At 39.0% G+C, this 8,719-nt stretch overlaps 1 protein-coding gene across 1 annotated transcript in view; it reads right to left on the bottom strand.

Moving 5' to 3' along the window:
* RELN (reelin) overlaps positions 1-8,719 on the bottom strand; it is a gene marked incomplete at its 5' end in the record, with an annotated part of 426,427 nt that overhangs the window by 269,652 nt on the left and 148,056 nt on the right. The gene's annotated exons all lie outside the window — the stretch shown is intronic.

Genomic DNA, 8,719 nt, shown 5'->3' with positions numbered 1-8,719 from the left:
AAGTGCACAAATTTCATGCACCGGGCCTCTTGTTCAGCCATAAGTAGGAATGAAGTACTGTTCATGCTATAACACGAACCTTTCGAGAATGAACCTTGAAAACATGATAAGTTTAAAAAGCCAGTCACAAAAGCCTACATGTTGTATGATTCCACTTATATGTAATGTCCAGAACAGGCAAATCCATGGAGACAAGAAGTAGATTAGTCATTGTCAGGGGATAGGGAAATGGGAGGTGACTACTACTGGATGCAGGGTGTCTTTCTGGGGTGATGAAAATATTCTGACATTTTGGTGATGATTGCACAGCTCTGTAAATTTTCTAAACACCACTGAATTGTACACTTAGGGGCAAATTTTATGGTATGTATCTCAATGAAGTGTTATTAAAAAATAAAACTAAAATATATTCTAGAAGGCTGTAGATAACCTAAAGGTAGATAGACATATATCATTGTTAAGGACATTATTAAAGACGCATAATCATTATTAAGATGTGAATTGGGTATACCTCTTTTTTCTTGAGGTTAAAGTTAAAATAGACAAAAAGAAGTGTTTTAAGGCTTGAAATATCCAAAAAACAGAGCTAAATTAGTATTTTTTTAATGATGCCATTCTTCAATGCTTTATTAAAAAGAATGTAGTAGGTGGCCTCCAACTGCAACCAAATTTCAATTAAGCCAAAGTTTCATTTCTGCATCTTATGCAACTTTAAGTACAGGCAGAGAGTAATTTTCCTTTTGTGTAAGTAGTGCTTCTCTTACCTGCCTAAGGGTGCATTTAGATGAAAGAAAAACACATTAAATTATTGATGTAATGATTAATTGAAAGTCCCCTTAAACTATCTAGTATATTTATAGCATAGCACTTTGGCCCTGTGCACGCAAAACTACAACTCTTGCAAATACATGCAAAAGCAGTTATGTGTGCCTTTTTGTTTTTAAATAAAATTACAGTATTGAAATAACCAGGCCAGATGCTTAGGATGTTGTCTAGGTGAAAGCTGATTTTTTTTTTTTCTGTACACGCCTCACCTAGAAATACACGCCCTTGGGTTAACACAGAAGCATACTCGGACTGATCTCCGTATTGCTTCCAGTGCTGCTGTATTGCTAGAGAGAGTGTCCAAGGGGGATTCTTGATGATCTCACCAGTTCTGTCACCAGTGAGCCTGATTTTGGAATAGCACAACTTTCAGCACACGTCTAAGAAGAACCATTTACCAGCTAATAAAAAACAGACAGTGGACCCATGAGAAATACGAAACTTCCCACCAAGGATAACACTCAGGCAGGTGCATTTTCAAGGAAAGACATGGGAATGTGAGATGGAAACAGGCAACAAGAGTGGCAGGACAAGTAACCATTTTGCCAGATAGATAATATGTTTTGTGTTAAGGGTGTTCAAAAGGCAAATTCTAAGCCATCCAGACTAGTGATCCTAGAAAGGGGAAGCTTTACAAATATATAGTGTGCCAGCCCCCAGTCTCAGTCAATTTATTCAGAATCTCTGGGCATGGGGCTCAGGCACGCAAGATGCTATTTGTAGTCAGGCTTGGAAACGACGGGTCTGAACAGATACAGCACTATTACTTGTTTCCCCGTGACTCAGGATGCTTCACCCTCCCTCTTGGCAACATCTTCCACTCTGGTTACAACCACCACTATCAGCAGGCTGTTTTATTCCTTCTTTCTCCAACCAAAAACCCATTAGTGAAAATTAAAAGTTTATTCTGTTGGTCCTTCATGGGGATTGCCCCGCCTTCCCCCTTGATGTGTCACTGTACTTAGTAGATAAGATTCGCATGGATATTTAACTCCCACTAACAACAACAAAAAACAGAAAAAGTAATTTTCAGTGAGGTGGGATTCTCCTATTAACCTAAAGGGATGTTGTATGACATAATGCATTTTCAGAGTTGGTTCTGGTCTAGTCATTCACAGGCTGGTGTATAGGAAGCATTTCTCAACCTCAGCACTAATGATATTGGAGCTGGATAATTCTTTGGTGTCGGGGGCTGTCTTGTGCTTTACAGAATGTTTAGCAGCAACGCTGGTCTCTACTAGATGTCAGGTATGACAACAAAAAAATGTCTCCAGACTCTGTCAAATGTTCCCTGGGAATAAAGGCAAAATTGCCCCTGGTTGAAAATCACTGGTATATAATAGGTTTGTAAGAACTCAGCCCATATCAAAATTACAGTATTTGCACTGAACCTTCTGTTTACCACATTGAATACCACATTTATACTTTGAAAAATATTTCAGATTTGGCTCATGTCTAACAGTTTAATTATACATAATACCCGCTAATGCCAAGAGCATTTCCTACTGAAGTCAATTTCTATGGATCAGTCATAACCAGCTTCCTGCATTGCTTTGGGCAAAGGAGGAAAGATCCCGACACACACATTCTGTAGCAGATATCTGCATAAATGGTCCCTGCCGGCTCAAGCTAAGTCTGCGCTTCAGGAAAGTTGTGTTGCCTGACGCACATTTTTTGTGAGTTCACTCTATGACTAACAAGCCCTTGGGGCTGGGAAAGTTGAAAGGTTTTTGTTAAAAAGATCTTTCCTGGAATTCCACACAATGGTATTAGAGTAAACCCATTGTGGATAAATGGGAGTTGATGAAAATATAAGGTACAAATATTCAAAGTCAAGCATCTATCACTAAGACCAGGGATTCACTAACAGAGCAAAGGAGACTGAGTCAATTAATCACAAAATTAGGCATTTTAGAGTTGGATTATATGCTTCATGATTTTTTTCCCCCTTTTATTGGGAAGACATGAACAAATCATCCAGTTTCAGGAGTGTAGCTAAAAGAGAGCCTTTATTGCAAACAAAGGCAGAGGAACAGTGAGTTAAAAGTGAAAAGTGAGTCATGGAAAATGAATATTTTAAAATTCCTTTGGAATTACAAGTCACAGACCATGACTAATAGCATAAAAATGATGGCCCATATTTACAATTTTCCCCCAGAAAACATACACTGTTTGAATTACATTCTGGATAAAGTAGCAACAAGGAATGCCATTTGACAGAGCTTGGGCATTCATTCTCCGCCTGCGAATATTCCATTTTTGTACAATGCTAAAGAAATCACATTTTCATTTTTCGGTAGTTCATTATGGCTCACTGCTGTAGAACTGCCAAACCAGTCAATTTGTATAAATAATAGAACAAGCTTCTATTGTCTCTTAGTCTTACACAGTGCCAACTAGTTGGTCTACCTTTTCCAAGAGGGAAATCATGTTTCTAAACTCTTTATCTAATTTTAATGTTCCCAGAGTTATTCTTTTGGAACACTGAACTGAATGTATATACTCAAGCACTTATTCCTTAAATTAAGTTATAAAGACCACTGATTTCCATGTTGCCATTCAAGAACAAACCCTATGTGAGTATTTAAAAGCCCAGTGAATCTGTTTTCCTTCTGATCTTGTAAAACAGTAGCAATTTAGTAATCTTGTTTTTTCTAAATTACTCATCTCCTAGCACATCAATTAATATTTGCCTAATTCAGATTTCTGGAATCAATCAACCTTCCCTAAGAAGGAAAAAAAAATGGCTGTGTGCATCGGGGTTTGCAAATTTAAATCTCAGCCTGTTTTTTGTTTGTTTGTTTTTTGTCTTTCAGCATTACTTATAGCAGTGAGAAGAATAGACACAATCTTCTTACCCTGAATACAATTCATATCATCCAAAATTTATAAAACAGAAATATTCACTGGTTAAATATGCTAAGAGTTTGTAGACAGTAAATGGGTATCTCAGCTACAGAGTCGTCCTTACATACCTATATGGTGTGACCCTCATGCCTGCAATTCTTAATTGGAGATTTATTCCTTTGAAAAGTAACTGACCTCTTTTTAAGGTCCTTTTGCTACTTTAAATGTTTTATTTGGGAATGATTTTAGATTTAACAAGAAAAGTTGCCAAGACAGCATTAGAGCGTTCCCAAACACCCTTCACTCAGCTTCCCCTAACGATAACTCCTCACACAACCACGGTACGCGTGTCAATACTAAGGAATTAACACTCAGATTTTACCAGTGTTTCAGATAATGTCCTCCCCCTGCCCCGTAAGGATCTGATCCAGGACGCCATGTCACATTTAGCAAGACCCCTTCTGTAAACACAAAAATTTCCAGGCAGTATAATTTATTAAATTACCAACCAACCCTATTATGAACTCATTTACTACATCAATTTTCTTCTGGAAGGAAAAGATAAGGGCAGCATAAAAATCCTGGGCCTGTGAGGGTCTATAAAGGAATTGTGAAGGGAAAGAAATGCTGCCAAGAAAGGAGGCAACAAATCAAAGCCAAAGACATTCCATTTGGCCTGGGGCAGGCCCTGCGCTGCTATGTGTAATTAGCTTCCCCAATTAGTACATCTGACAAACTAATTTTCATTGGAGAGAAAACAACAAATCATTAATTATGCTAATAAGTCGCAGATGAGAATCTTTGTGTGTGGCTTCTACATGCACTGTGATCTGTGCCCTTGGACAGGCAGTCTTTCCGGTTCCCGTGTGAGGACATCTCTGATCGCCCACCCCTGGGCCACACTATTCCTTGCCTCTGCAGAACCAATTCTGAACCAGCACTGCTGTCAGGTATACCTCTCTGCGATGCCCTTAGTAGCTTACTGTCTTGTGCTAACAGCTACTTGAAAGCGAAGATGTATCTTAAGAAGCAACCAAGTGTTGTGATTAAGAGCATGTGCTCAGAAATCACAATTAAGTTTAAATGTAGCTACCATTTAATAGTATTGGCCTGGGGTAAATTAAATAACCTCCCTAAGTTGCAGTTTATTCGTGTGTAAAACAGGGGCAATAATAGGGCCTAGATGATTCCCATGAATATGGCTTGGAGGCGTACAGTCATCCTGGTGCCCATAAGGTCAATCTTCTCTCTGTTCTTAAACTAATCCTAGAGTCAGGAAGGACAAAGGACATTATGTTAGTCCTGTCATCCAGGGAGATTTAGAATTTAGCTGCCTCTTCAAATGTGGATCTTGGGGATCAACCATGATTCTTGAGACCCTATGTTGGCCTCGATCTCCTTCACTGCCAGGCAGTTCTGGGACCCTTTCCCCATATGGACATCCCTAGAGAGCTCCTTTCTCCCTTCCACATTGTCTCAGCGGACTTCAGACTTCTACCTAGGTACCTGCTCCCAAGACCTCCTGGTTATAATGCCAGGCACTATTCTAGGCGCTGGGGAGAAAGCAGTGAACAAAAAACGTTTTCTGCTCTCAAGAAGTTTACATCATAGTCACCCCCAACTAGAGCTCCAGACAAAACCACCCTCTCCCTCTAGGTTCCCAGCGTCGGCTGTCCAGATTTGTCACTGGATTCCAATTAAGAAAAACTCCAATGTCAGTGTCCCCTGGCCTGTGCTCTCCCCTGTCAGGCCCAGAGCCTCTAGCCATTCTCTGTCATAGGGTCCATTTCCTGAGCATCAGTGGCAGACCTCTCCCCTCTTTCTACCTGCCTTTCCCAGGTCATAGGTTGCCATGACCACCACACCTAGCAACAGAGTTGCAATTTACAAGAGCAATAAAAACATCCATGGGTTACAACCTTCATAGTAATAACAAACTAAAATCATGTCAGAATTATGCACCTTAAGTAACTGGTTTATAGATTCAAATACTTTGAACCTCCGGTTTCCTTCATCCTTAAGTGGGAATCACACAGGGAATCACATAGCTGAGGATATTCCTTTTCAAATCACGCCCTGTCTACTAACAACATGTGTTTTTATGAGTAGATCTGGTTATACAGGAAGAACTGTATTTAGAACAATGGCAAATTTCTATTGTTCATCAAAATGTGCCTCTGTGAGGGGAGGCCAGTGCTCCATAGTACATGCTGCTCTATCAGTATTCCTTCATCGACCTATCACATTTACAGCCTAAGGCCTGCTTTCAGTTCTAACAACCTAACCATTTCCTACCTCAGGACATTTGCATAAGCTGTGCCATTATTTTGGGGGGAGGAATTCTCTTCCACAGAGCAACTCCTAGTCATCCCTGAGGTCTCATCTTGAATGTCTTCCTAGGAGAGGCCTTCATTATCTTCTAGACTAAATCAAATTCCTTGTTGTCTTGGCTCATTATAGCTTTCACTTCTCCATGTCATTTGTCATAATTATAATTATTTTATTTGTGGGAAGTATAGTACAGTGATCAAGATCGTGAGCTCTGGGATATGAACACCTTAGTTTAAATCTGATTTCTTATTGGGGTAAATCACATAAATAAATGACTTAATTGCTGTGTGCCTCACCAATAATAGTACCTAGCTCAGAGAGTTGTGACGAAGATTTAAAGAAATTATTCACATAAAACACTGGGCCTGGTATACAATAAGCTCTCAGGTATGTTAGCCACAATAATCTGTAATAATAAAAGCATAATATGCTTATTAGACAGGACAGCCAAACAACCTTTCGGACATCCTTCTGGATGACCTTCCGGACAAAGCCAGGGCTGTGAGGGCCGAGCCCCTTGCATTAATTTAGTGCATCAGGCCTCTAGTTATAATAATAATAATAAAAATACAGGTGCTATGGCAGGGACCACGTCTTTGTTCACCAATGCATATTTCTGGGGCTTGGCATAATCCATGGCACATAGTAGGTGGTCAATACACATATGCTGATTTTACTGAATGAATGAGAAACAAAGTAAATACAAGTCAGGTTTCCTTTAAGTCCACGTTTGCAGTTTAGAGAAAATGTTGTCTGTGTATGACATTAAGAATACAAAGGCAAGAGCAATATGAGAGATCAGTAACTTTCACAAATTCAGAGGGAAAAGAAATAACAGAAACAATTTACCAAATTCAAAATTCAACCACACATTCTCAAAAAATTTTGTAGAGGTAAAAACATTCAAAAATTATTAAGTGCTAAAATTATCATTTACAGTAACAAAGTACAATTACGATATGACCAAATAAACAAAAATAAAATTGATATTTGCCTTATAACATATGCTATGCATACATTCCTGAAAAGATGAGGGCATTCAAATATTAAGTGAACAAAAGGAGATTGCTAAAACTACTATTTTAGAACAATCCTCTAATTAGTCTTTTCCTATAAATTTGGATTTTCACATATAGGATTTAGTTTTAGACCAAGGTTCACAAGAATTTAAGTTAATTTAAATATAGACATGTTATAAAAGTCACATAAATTCAAGATACCCAAATGTGAAATTTGGAGAAGCATTTTGCTTAGCAGTAAAAAATAATGTTAGCGCTGTGCATTAAATCCCTAGGAAAATAAACTAGGCTTCTAAGTACCAATATAATTGCAAGTCTCCTTATGAAATCAGAGTGCCAGTCCCATTTTAAAGGCTTGGATTGGCTTCAGGGATAAGTATATAATGACATCTGAAATATCCAAGCAGGGATTTAAAAAGTGTACCTTTCATATAAAATGTAGATACAAGAATTCTTGTAATTCTTGTTTTACCGACTAAAGCAGAGACAAAGACTCCTAAGTAATCAAGGTCACAATATAAAACTATTTTAAGAATGCTGGCACTTTTTGAAATGAAGTAAACCAACAGCATTTGTTTCACAGGGTATCCTATAAGGCTTTACTTTCATGTTTCCAATCACTACATAGGATGAACATTCCCAGGCCTTATTTTTAAGTGAATTTAAATTTGGAATTACCCACATAGGTAAAAAAAACCAAAGTTTTGAGTCTATCTTATGAGTCAAGAATAAGCTCACTTTTCCCCTAAAATAGTTGTCAGCTTTATGATTGCAGTACTAAAATACTCCATCTTCATTCCTACTGAAACTCATATTTTATAAACACATTCCCAATTGTTGTTTTTAACCTGCCATTTCAATAAAGGTATTTATCTTTTGTTCATACTAATGTACTCACAATGATGATTAAAACACTTTAATACATCTAGCACTTTTAAATACATATTAACTCTTTCTTATTTAATTCATACCTTCACTTAATGTTTCTTCATTAATAGACTTAATGTTCTTTCTTTATGTAATAAACTCTTAGAGGTTGGGGGATCAGGTGATTAACACAGTATCTATATATATAAAAGCCAAAGCAACTGGCCGACCGGCCCACCGGCTGATAGCTATGATGTGCACTGACCACCAGGGAGCAGATGCTCAACACAGGAGCGGAAACCACAGGCATGGAAACATAGAACAGACTGATGAATCTCAGAGGGAAGTGGGGAGGGTAAAGAGTGGGAAGAAATTAACCAAAGATCTTATGTGCATACTAGAGGCCCAGTGCATGGATTCGTCCACCGGTGGGGTCCCTAGGCCTGGCCTGCGGGGGTCAGGCTGAAACCAGCTCTCCGATATCCCCAAGGGGTCCTGGATTGCGAGAGGGAGCAGGCCAGGCTGAGGGACCCCACTGGTGCACGAATCCATGCATCGGGCCTCTAGTCTACACTAATAAAAGAGAAATATGCAAATTGGTGTCACTCCGCTATGCCCACCGGCCAATCAGAATGACTATGCAAATTAATCCAACAAAGATGGTGGTTAATTTGCATACGCAGGCACAAGCAATGACTGAAGGCTCCAGCCAGAGTGAAGACTAAAGACTGAAGACTGAAGACTGAAGGGGCTTGGTTTCTCTACAGCTGTAGCGGAGAAGCCAAGCCTCGCTGTGGCCAAACCAAAGGCCTGGGTCCCAGGGGCTGGAG

This window comes from Myotis davidii, unplaced genomic scaffold (assembly GCF_000327345.1).
Source record: "Myotis davidii unplaced genomic scaffold, ASM32734v1 scaffold125, whole genome shotgun sequence".
Classification (NCBI taxonomy): Eukaryota; Metazoa; Chordata; class Mammalia; order Chiroptera; family Vespertilionidae; genus Myotis; species Myotis davidii.
The sequence above is the reverse complement of the archived record's forward strand: the minus strand, read 5'-3'. Positions and strand labels throughout refer to the sequence as shown.